The sequence below is a fragment of the Triticum aestivum genome, chromosome 1A (genome assembly GCF_018294505.1).
Source record: "Triticum aestivum cultivar Chinese Spring chromosome 1A, IWGSC CS RefSeq v2.1, whole genome shotgun sequence".
Taxonomy (NCBI): Eukaryota; Viridiplantae; Streptophyta; class Magnoliopsida; order Poales; family Poaceae; genus Triticum; species Triticum aestivum.
The window spans coordinates 7,986,770-7,998,397 of NC_057794.1; the positions used below are offsets into that span (position 1 = coordinate 7,986,770).

General features: G+C 54.9%; 1 pseudogene; it reads left to right on the forward strand.

Moving 5' to 3' along the window:
* Positions 1-2,604: 2,604 nt before the first annotated feature.
* Positions 2,605-11,628, forward strand: part of LOC123038196 (heme oxygenase 1, chloroplastic-like) — an 11,512-nt pseudogene continuing 2,488 nt past the window's right edge.

Consider the following 11,628-nt stretch of genomic DNA (forward strand, 5'->3'; position numbering starts at 1 on the left):
CTGTGTTCAAAGTTTTGTTCACTTTTGAGGAGTGATTTTTTTTTTTGCTGAGGGCTCCTCAAATGTTATTTGGTCACGAAATTTTGCAGAAAGCTAAATCTATTGATCTAGTTTGATGTCAAAAAAATTCTGATTTTTTCTTTCATGTTATATATTTTTTTTCATGTGTACTGTTCATGTAGGTGCACCTGCACCCAGGAGCAGGCACACCTTTCTTGAGAATGATCACCTATTTGACACACGTGAGCAAGTTTGGTGACCAGCATGTAATTTACTCTAATAGAGGAGAATAAATTAATAAAGTTCACGCAGAAAGTAGCAAACCAAGGCTTGTGCTGTTCTCAGTTCTCCTTGTGAACTTGTGGCCATGGTCGCTTCTTTTTCCCACAAGATGACGATGAATACAGTGGCCATCTCGCTTTGCTGATTGTCATTTCAATTTAAGTAGATGGCACTTGACAAATAGGACAGAGGTTTGTCCAATCAGAACAGAGGAATTCCCCAAGAAGTCTGAAAAAATGTGGACATAAAAGTACGGAAATGGGTTAGAAAATTCAGAATACTAAGAAAAACTGAGATACAAAAGATAACACACTGAATCATTCCAACTTCACTAGAATAACTTGAAAGTTTACCAGAAAAATTGAAGCAGAAAAAAAAAACAGTGCAAGGTGTGGGCAAAGTTCACTAGAAACCACTGTTTCAAATAGCCCGCTATAGCTCCGCTATAGCACGCTATAGCGTTTACAAAAGGTCTTGCGCTAAGAGACTTTGGTCCAAACAAATGAACAAACATTTTAAATAGCGCGCTATAGCTCCGCTATAGCACGCTATAGCATTTGAAAGAGGTCCGACGCTAAGATGCTTAGCGCGCTATTTAAAACTTTGCTAGAAACACCCAGGTATAAGCTTCCCTGCAGTTTAATAATCTCTTCTAATTGTCAAGGCAGGCACCTCTTAATAAGTGGGAAACAAGCATATAGCCTCCGTATACACTGCAATCTAGGATTTGTCCTTAAACCAACTGAGTACGGAAGCAATTTTCTCGCCAACTATAACATTTTAATACATCAAACATGTACAGATCTGAGTCTTGTCCTTAACACTAACCCATCAATCAGGTGGGTTCCATGAGACAAGGCATTTCTCAGATCAAAGCATTTAATTGGATTTTTGCAAGGTTTGTCTATACTAATTAATTCCCCTCTTCCCCCCAACAGCCTGAATCCACGTTCAAAACCCAAACCAGCTAGTAATCAGATACTCCCTCCGTAAATTAATATAAGATCGTTTAGAATACTAAAACAGTGATCTAAACACTTTTATATTAGTTTACAGAGGGAGTACTTGGTATGCATCGTTATATGCAATCTTCTCCACCCAATCCAGCTAGCAATCAAATCAAACTCCATGCAAAGAAATTCCTCTCTGCAGCTATGTATATCCAAACAAGTTCTACTCCCTCTGTAAACTAATATAAGAGCGTTTAGATAACTAAAATAGTGATCTAAACGCTTTTATATTAGTTTACGTAGGGAGTACTATTTACTGCAGGAACAAGCACTAACTGACGGGCAGAGATTGGTTGAGTAACCTGCTGGTTGCAACCGCAGGAGCTCTTCTCTGCCGCGCGGGCGGCCCCCCGCGATGGATGGCGGACTAGTTTTCCGCCGTACAGGGCTATCGCAGACGGCCGGAGATGCGACGGTGGCCTCTTCGAGACGCGCGCCGACCGCCGTATCTGCTCGAGCTCTCCTGCCGCGCGTGGCCGTCAGCGCACAACACCTACACTGCGGCGGCGGCGAGGTCTGGGGTGAGGATCTGTCGCGTGGGGAACGGCAGGGAGCCCAATCGGGATTTTTCTTTTCCCGAGTGATTTGATAAAGAAAAAGTTTTTTTTATCAAAAAATGACAAACATCACGTGGGATTCCTTTTCTCTGCACTCTGAAATTCATAGCACTGGATTCCCCAAAAACAATAATACGAGAACCGGTATGTTTCTTCGTCAACGTATCATAGGAATAGGAATGGCGGTGAGTCTTCATGTAAGTGTTTTGCAGGCCACGTCTTCGTGCTCCTCGTCGGCAGCACAGGTGCCGAAAGTTATGATCACGACCTCATTAAAAACATTCAGCTGCGCATCAAGGGCTCCGTTTTTACTGAGCAACGTCGAGGGAGAGAAGCAAGCTGGTTTTCTCAAAAGAAAAAAAAACATCAAAGGACAGAAAGAAAAGGGGAAAACGCATGGATTCGGCAGGGGCTCTTTTTCATCTCTCGCACGCAGCCTCCTCTCTCCTTTTGCCTTCCCACTTCCCAAGCTAGGGTTGCAGCAGCCGCCGCCGCCGCCCCATCGCTCCTCCGACACTGGCCACCGATGGAAGGCCGGCTTCTCCCACGGATCTTCTCCTCTTCTTTGTAGCAAGGCGTGGCCCTGCTCTTCCCCATGGCGCTGATGACAAGGCGGGCGGTGTCCTGAGCTCTCATCCCGAGGAAGCCGCAGGAGGACGAGGTCAAGCCGTACCAGGTCGACGCGCCCCCCTGGCACACCTCCCCGGAGCCCGCATCCAATCGCCGCTGCTGGCTGAGGTGGCCAGGTCGAGAGCATGCCCGCCGGCGACGGTACTTCGTTTATTCTGTTTTAGAACAATAAACGTCATAATTACTGAAATCTTGCAGTGGTACCGTCACAGGTTATATAATGTGTTTCTGCATTTAGGTTCTCTAGGAAAAATTTGGAATGTTTCTTTCATCTTTGTTAGCTTGATGCTGCTGATTGACAGTCTCATTATTTGTGTGCCTTTCAGATGCAGAGTTCAGGAATACTGGATTGGAGAGATCAGAGCCACTGAAGAAAGATCTGGAATGGTTCACGGAACAGGGCCACACCATTCCAGAACCAGAGTTGTCTGAGAAGGAGCCCCAAGCATTTATCTGCCACTTCTTTAATGTGTACTTTGCTCATACTGCCGGAGGCTGTCGGTGTACTAGAGTAGGGGTACCTTAATATCCTGAATTTGTGCACGGGCAGTCGCAGCATCCCGCGGCAAGGCTTGCCGGGTGATCGCCAAGGTCCTCTGTGGTTCCTTTGGAGCCATTCAAGGACAAAGTATCCAATCCAAGGAGACAAGACCCCGGCAAGAGGAGCTTGCCGGGAAGGCCAACCAAGGCATCTCAAGGAACTTGCCGCGACGCGGAGACAAGACCCTGGCAAGAGGAGCTTGCCGGGAAGGCCAACCAAGGCATCTCAAGGAACTTGCCGCGACGCGCCACGCGTCCCGGCAAGGCCCGGTGAACGACAAGCTCCCGGACGCGACAAGATAACGACCGCGGCAAGGCGCTTGCCGCGGCAAGCCACCACTCTGCCCGCGCTCCAGCACATCCACCAACGTGTCGCTCTGGGACCCTTCCAGGCATACGTGGCTGGAGGCTGTGTAGCCAGCGGTGCGCGGTGGCAAGCGGCGCTGACAAGATTGCCATCGTGGCGAGCGGTGGCGTCCTTGACGGTCCCTTTTGCACTATTTAGGCGACGCAGACGGGCATTTAATGCCCTGGTCCCCTGCCGTCAGGGTTAGGTATGATACACTGTAGCAGGTAGCTGTACCAACCGCAACACCTTTCCATTTTTACCCTTGTCTACGTTGCCACCTGTCGGTGACCCCTTGAGCATACAAAAGGAGGCCCGTGCGCAACGTGGAGGGGGGGGGAGAGAGAACATTCAGGCTCGGTCTCGTTAGCTGCTGGGGTGTACTGTAGCACTCCGCGCTCCCGAGGAAGAACTCAATACAAACCACAAAGCAGGAGTAGGGTTTTACGCATCCGTGCGGCCCGAACCTGGGTAAACTGCTCGTGTGCTTCGCCTCGATCCGCTCTTCGTGCGACCCTCGCCCCCGCTGAACCGAAAGGGACTCGGTCCGCCGGTCCCATAGGTGCTCGTGGATTAGTCCCCCGACATCTTTGGCGCGCCAGGTAGGGGGGTCGAGATTGTGTGAACCAGATCCGGCATTCACATGAGCTAGATCTTCATCATCTTCATCGACATGCCGCCGAAGAAGAAGGCTTCGGAGGCGGCTGCTCCGTCCGCGCCGAACCCACCACCGCCGGAGCAAACGGCTGATGGGGCAGACGCCGGTGGAAGAACGGGCGTCGACGAGAGAGCTCACGGTGCTGCCAGGTCCAAGGACAAGGCTGCGCTGCCCATCGGCGGCGTAGCCGGCTCCCACAACGACCGGGCGCACTCCAAGACCTCGGCGTCCGTACATGCACCGCGCCCATCTCAGGAGGCGCGGGATGGGCAGCGTCATGGTACTCACGGTACCATGCGTTTGCTGGACCAAGATCGAGCTGGTGGATCTCGGAGTGCTCAAGACCAGCATGCACGCCAACATGCTGGCACGAGCGAGGCACGGTCGCCTGGACGGGATACTGCTCCTTCTAACATAGTTAGAAGTCCGAGCATATCCCGCTCCTCGCACCGTTCGCCACCGCCACCCGCCACTACAGCAGAAGCTTTAGCGCGAGCTCAACTGCTCCTGGACTACCCTCCAACGGCAGACAAGATCGACGACTGGAGGGCCACCATTCAGAGTCTCATCGGCTTCGCCAACGGCGACACTCAACAGCAGCCGAGCACGTCACAACCGCGGCAAGTCAGCCAGGCACGAGCCGGTGGAGACAAGACCGGTGGGGGTGCAACCACTATGCACTCTCCGCCCCGAAGGCCAAGATCGCCGACTCGCCGGATCCACCTCGACAGCGACTCCACCGCGTCATCAGATCCACGAGCTCGTCGCGATCAGCGCCAAGTTCTTCACGAACGACAGCAAGAAGACGCTCATACTCGCATCGAGCGCTGAAGAGAAGCACGACGTCAATCGGACCAGCGCGCTGGGCCCTCTGTCGACATGCATGCGCCAGGGGAACCAGGCGGCTTGCCGTACGCGGTAGGTTGCCCTGCGTTTACTCGTGACTTGCGGCAAGTCCAGTGGCCCAGCACGAAGAATTTCAAGCCAGACGTACCAGAGAAGTACGACGGCAAGTCGCATCCGTCGGAGTTCCTCAGCATCTACACCATCGCGGTGCAGGCTGCCGGGGGGCGGGACGACAAGATCCTTGCCAACTACTTCCCGCTGGTGCTCAAGCCCAACGTCAGGTCCTGGCTCATGCACTTGCCGGACAACTCCATATCCTCCTGGGCAAACCTATGCCATCAGTTTGTCGGCGCCTTTACAGGCGGCCACAAACCTCATGGCCAAGAGAGTGACCTTCATCTGCTCGCCCAGAAGGAAGGAGAGCCCCTGCGCAAGTACATTCAGAGATTCAGCCGTGTACAGCACAACATCCCAGATGTCCACCCCGCCGCGGTCATCAGCGCGTTCCATCAGAACATGCGTAACCGTAGGATGCGAGAGGAGATGGCGATGTGCAAGATCAGAGACGTCAGCGAGCTGTACGCCCTGGCCGACAAGTGTGCACATGCTGAGGAAGGGAGGAAACTCCCCGGAGAGAATACAGGAGCAGGAGGATCTGACAGCGAGGATGCTGCCGAAGAAGAAGACCAAGTCCGGCAAGAGTTCTGATGCCCACTCCGGCAAGCGCACCTCTTCGAAGTGCTGCACTGCCGTCGAGGGCGCACCATCGAGCTCCACCGGCAAGTGTAAGAAGACAATGGCAGCTCCGCCAGAGACCAAGAAGGTGTCCGCCAAGGAGGGCGGCACTGGTGGTAACGCCATCAACTGGACAGAGCAAGAAGAGGAAGTTGATTTCTGGTGACTATTTTCCGGCAGAGCTTTCCGAAGCCGCCGCCAAGAAGGTCCCCAAGATCAACGCCAAGAGCGCTGAGGAGCAGTCTGCTCCGGCAAGCCCTAGGGTTTGTTCCGTTGAAGCAGAAGCTCCCGACAAGTTTTGCTCCGGCAAGCTTGCCGGGGAACGTCAAGCTCCGGCAGAGCCGCAGGTTCTCGCCGTAGAAGCGGATGTTCCCGCAGCAGCAGATTTGCCTTTAGTCCTTGTTGTCGAGCCACAAGCTCCAGCATGGACACAGCAGATTGTCCATTTCCTTTAGACAGGAGAACTTCCCGAAGAGCAAGAAGAAGCGGAAAGAGTAGCCCGACAGTCAAGTATGTACCAGTTTGTCGACAACACACCGTACGGAAGAAGACTCAACGGCGTGAAATTGAAGTGTATTCACCGGGAAGACGGACAAAAGCTGTTGGCAGAGATACATGGAGGCATATGTGGTCACCACATTGGCGCAAGAGCACTTGCCGGCAAAGCATTCCGGCAAGGTTTCTTTTGGCCGACAGCCCTCCAGGATGCAACTGCACAAGTAACCAAGTGTGAAGCGTGCCAGTTCCATTCCAAGCAGATACACCAACCAGCTCAAGCTCTCCAGACGATCCCTTTATCCTGGCCATTTTCGGTCTGGGGGCTCGACATCCTCGGCCCCTTTCCCCGAGCAGTCGGGGGCTTTGAGTACTTGTACGTTGCAATCGACAAGTTCACAAAGTGGCCGGAAGTGGAAGCAGTGAGGAAGGTGACAGCACAGTCAGCAGTCAAGTTCTTCAGGTCGATTGTTTGCCGCTTCGGGATCCCTAACAGGATAATCACCGACAACGGTACGCAATTCACGAGCCGCACCTTCATGCAGTACGTCCAAGATCTTGGCGCCAAGGTCTGCTTCGCTTCTGTTGCTCACCCGAGAAGCAACGGTCAAGCGGAGAGGGCAAATGCTGAAGTGCTGCGTGGGCTCAAGACTAGGACTTTCGACAGGCTGCACAAGTGCGGAAGAAACTGGATCGAGGAGCTGCCGATGGTTCTTTGGTCGATCAGGACGACGCCAAATCGAGCCACGGGCCAGACACCTTTCGCTCTAGTCTATGTAGCAGAGGCAGTTCTCCCCACGGAACTCGTATACGGGTCACCTCGAGTGCTCGCTTATGATGAGCTTGAGCAAGAGCAACTGCGACAAGATGACACGCTACTCCTTGAGAAAGACCATCTTCAGGCTGCTGTACGAGATGCTCGCTACCAGCAAGCTTTGCGCCGCTACCATAGCCGCAAAGTTAACGCTAGAAGTATCGAGGAAGGCGACCTTGTTCTTCGGCGTGTTCAGTCCGCCAAGAATTCCAACAAGTTGACGCCGAAGTGGGAAGGCCCTTACCGGGTGAAACGAGTCACTAGGCCTGGCACTGTCCGCCTTGAGACCGAAGATAGCATTCCGGTGAGCAATTCCTGGAACATTGAGCATCTTCGTAAGTTTTACCCATAAGGCGCGGTTGCCGGAACCTGTTCCGGCAACCACCTTTTGTACAAGTCTTGCCGCTGCTGCATGTAATCCTTTGTACAAAGCCGGGCGCAGACCCCGTGCAGAAGTAAAGCTCATATGCTCCGCACATCTTGTCAATTTCATGCTTTCTATTTTTTGCATATGTGATCTGACACTTTGTGTAGCACCTACTCCCCGGTAAGCAATAACGAGCCGTAAGGCTCCATATCTTTATTTTCTCCTCTTTCTTTTTTCTCAAGGAAAAGAAGGTTCCCTCGCCCACAAGTTTGCCGAGGGGGAAAGGAGAAGATAATGGTATGGACCAGGCGTCGTTCAAGAAAGTTTCGCCTTACCGGGAAGCAAACAACAGAAAAGCTAAGTTGCCAAAGTTTGAGCAATCAGATTTTTAAAATTTTTAAGTTATCTCCCTTGAACGACCGCACTTTGTATGGAAAACATGTGCGCGGAGGAACCAACTCGTAGCTAGTTGCGCCCTTACTTTGTTTCGAGTCCGCTCAACAACTTAAGTTAGCTGCGACTAGTTGCGACAAGGTTTCTTGTCGGTAGCGGCACCGCCAGCAGGCTGCTGACGTCCCGCACTCAGCGCTCGCGGCTAAGGTGCCTGCACCAGCAAGCTCCCTAAAAGCGGAGGGCAAAAACATACAAAGGGAGGAATCAAGTAAAGGGAATAACATTGCAATCATTACCCGGAATAGAGTTATATTACAAGGTAGCTTGTCGCGGCTCTAACAGATTGTTCTCATAACATGACCAGCAGCGACAAGAAAAGAAGAAAACGGGCGGCCTAGTCTACGCAATCGCCCTCAATCCTCTTGATCCCGCTCACCTTGTCCACAATGGGTGCGACAAGGGTCTTGAGCGCCTCCAGATCAGCATCCGGCGACAGGGTCTTGAGGACGTTGGTGAGGTTGAGGCCCGGGTTGCGGAAGGCCACCTTCACCAACACCTTTTGAAGAGCTCCCGCGTAGATCTTGCACGACTCGTCGGCCAGCTGCTTTGGGATCTTCTCCCAGAGCCGCTGGAGGGCCGTCGCCACGCCTTTGAAGGACAAAGTAAGCTTGGCGCTGGGTTGGAGGTTCTCATCAGAGGGATGCCCAAGATCCTCCACCCCCAGCTGCGCCAGCTCCCTGTCGATATCTGCGGCAGCATTCACGAGACCCTCCGTCCAGTGCTCCACATTCTCCCTAAAAGCATTCTGGGCGGCGGCAGCACTCGCCAGCAGCGCCTTGTCGGCCTTGATCTCCTCCTTCAAGGCCACCTCCTGCTCCCTGGCGCCGTCCAGCGTCTTGGTCAAGGTGGTCAGCTTCAACTCAAGATCTGCGTTGGAGTCCTTGGCGGCGCTAAGCTCTTTGCCCTTCTCGGCAAGACGAACCTGCAGCTCTGAGTTGCTGTGGGCGTCCTTCTCCCGCTCACGCTTGAGCGCGGCAAGCTCTTCACCACTCGCCTTGAGATCTGCCTCCAGCTGCGCCACCTTCGTCTCCAGCTCCTTCTTGGCGGCCTCGGCAACTGTGGCAGCATCCTCTGCTTGCTTAAGGGCTCCGCCAAATTTTTGCTCACGCGCGGCAAGCTCCTCCTCGTGGCTGTCGAGGTTAACTTTCCGCTGCACCAGCTCGCCCTCCTGCGCAGACAGCTTCTCAGCGGCAAGCCGCTGTTGCTCTTCAACTTCGGCCTTCTCGAGGAAGAAGGCATTCTGCTCTTCGGCGAGTTGCTCCCGCTCCTCTGCCAGGGACCGGAGAGCTTCCTGGTTGAGACCCCGGAGCTCCTCCGCGCGCTTCTCGATGTCCGCTCCCGCCTTCGCGACAAGCGCCTCGCGGGATTCCAGCTTGGCTTGCCGTGCGCGGTAGAGCGACAACAGCTTCCGTAGCAGCCGCTCCTCCTCAGGCTCGCCGCTGCTGCTGCTCGGCGCATCAACTAGCGTCAGCCCAGCGGAGGCGAGCACCTCTCCATCAAAGCTCTCTCCCTCGACCGGCGCCCTGGAGCTTGACGCCTAGGGGAGGTTGATGAAGACGCCATCGCCGGCCTTCAAGTAGACGCCTGGCTGGGGCTCTTCGGAGCCTGGCGCTGCGGCAGCGGCGGACGGGTCGGCGGTCGACGTAGCGCCTGGCGCTCCTGCGGCCTCAGGGCCGTCAGTGCGATCGCCAGACCCCTCGCCAGCTGCTGCGGCGGCAGCTTTGGCGGCCTCGTCGCCGGCGGGATCATCAGCGCCGGCTGCTTCTTTAGTGGCAGCGGCGTCGTCGGCAGCAACCTCGGTCTCCATCGGCTCCGCAGCAGATGGGTCTGATGGTCGGAAAAGTGAGAAAAGTCAAGCAAATACCCCAAAAGAAGAAGAACCCAAGGGAAGCTTTGAAGAGAAGATTACCTGTACTGGGTTCGGCAGTCGTAGTCTCCGCCGCCGGGGGGACGCCGGTGCTGTCCCTTGCCGGAGAACTCTCCCTTGCCGGAGGACTCTCCCTTGGCATTTCGGGGGCGGCCTCCGAGCGCTCCTGGTGGGGCTGCTCTGCTCCTACACAAACCAACAGTCAGATGTCAGCAAAGAAAGAGTATCCATGCGCGCCTAACAGTGGAAAGCAAACCATATACTTATGTTGGGGGCTGCTCTGGAGAACAGTTGCCGGGCCCGGCAAGGTTGTCTCGGACGCACCCCCTGCTGTCGTGGTGGGTTCGTCCTCGATGACAATCACCGGGACCTTGGCTCTCTTCGCTGCTCTCTGGGCCAGAGTCCTAAAAAGGAATAAGTTCAGAGTAAAGAAAATGAGATACAAGACAAAACAGCAAGAATTGAAGAACTACAAGTACAACAAGAGAATCTTACTCTTCTTCTTCCTCGTCGAAGCTGAACGCGGAGAAGTCGAAGTCCGGCTCACGTCCGGCGCGAGGAGGCGGAGGAATAGTTTCCCTTGGCCGCTTGGCGGGAACAGTGGCGGTGGTCTGGGACGACCCCGCTCCGGCTGCTGCCGCAGCGTGAGAAGCGGCAGGAGCAGAACTGGTGGTCCGGGTGGACCCCGCTCCAGTTGCCGCAGTAGCGTGAGGTGCTCCCGCAGTAACAGTGCTTGCCGCGGTGGAGCGTGTCGCGCGGCGCGGCGACTGTTGACTCGCCCGCCGCCCCGCTACGTCCCCGGCCTTGCGGAGGCGCCTTCTTGGTGGGGATGGAGGCTCTGCTTGCGGTGAGCTGCCTGAAGATGAGGAGGAAGAGGAGTTGATCTCCAGCGAGCCGCTCGTATCCTCGGCGGGCTCGCTCGACTCGACGTCATGCCCGACAACCTCTTTCTCGCCGACGAGCTCCTCTCGCTCGGCACGGCTTGCCGCCTCTGCTGCCTCTGCCTCCTCCATGGTGAATCCAAATTCGCCCGCGGCTGCGGCTGCCGCCGCCTCTTCCAGCCTAGTGGCGATGCGTGTCATCTCCGCATCGGTGGTGTCGCGGGTGAGGCTATTCTTTTCGTCGGAGCGGACCGTCACTTCTACCAAGCCATCAAAGAACTCCTGCACGACGTCGTCTGCAGGCTCTTGCCAAGTTGGGACAATTCCATGCAAATCGCACAGCGGCATCATTGCACGGATGCGGTCGAGCGCGGAGTTGTTGGACAGCGGAACGACACCCTTCGGCAACCTGAACACTTCGGGATGTTGAGGGTCGTACTTGAACAGCTCCTGGAGCATCGCGTTAAGCTCCAGAACAGTGAAGTTGAAGTTGAGGCCCGGACGCAGCCTCATGATATCCGCCGCATTCTTGAATTCCCAGGCGGGTCTCCTCCGTTCCTGCAGGGGGGCGATGCGGCGGTGAAGAAAATCTGCGCCAACAGCGCCTACAGTGAGCCCAGCAAGCCTGAGGCGTTGGATCCGGGTGACGGCAATCTTCAGCCTATCGTCTTCCGGGGCCACGTCACTCCAATCGCTGCCGCGTGCTACTGGGGCTTGGCGCTGGGCGGTAAACGGCTGCGGGTTCTCCTCGACAATCCAGCACCAGTCTGCTCTCCATTCCTCCAACTTGCCGCGGAACTCTCCCTCCAGATAAGTGTCCTTCTTGCCGGCCCTCGAGATCCAGGCGATTCCGTAGGATAAAGGCTCTCCTCTCTCTACTCGGGGCATAAAGAAGTGGCGAAAAAGGGATACATTGGGATAGACTCCGACAAAGTTTTCGCAGAGATGTGTGAAAACTGCCATGATCAGAACAGCATTGGGGGTGAAGTCAAGAAGGCGGAACCCGTAGGTGTTCATAATATCGCAGAAAAACTCAGAGAAAGGCGGGCAGAGCCCGTAGTAGAAGAACAAGGCGAAGAAAGGATATCCATTTGGAGCCATTTTCCAAGCGGCGGCTGGAAGTACCTTCGTGCGCGGATGCGCTCGC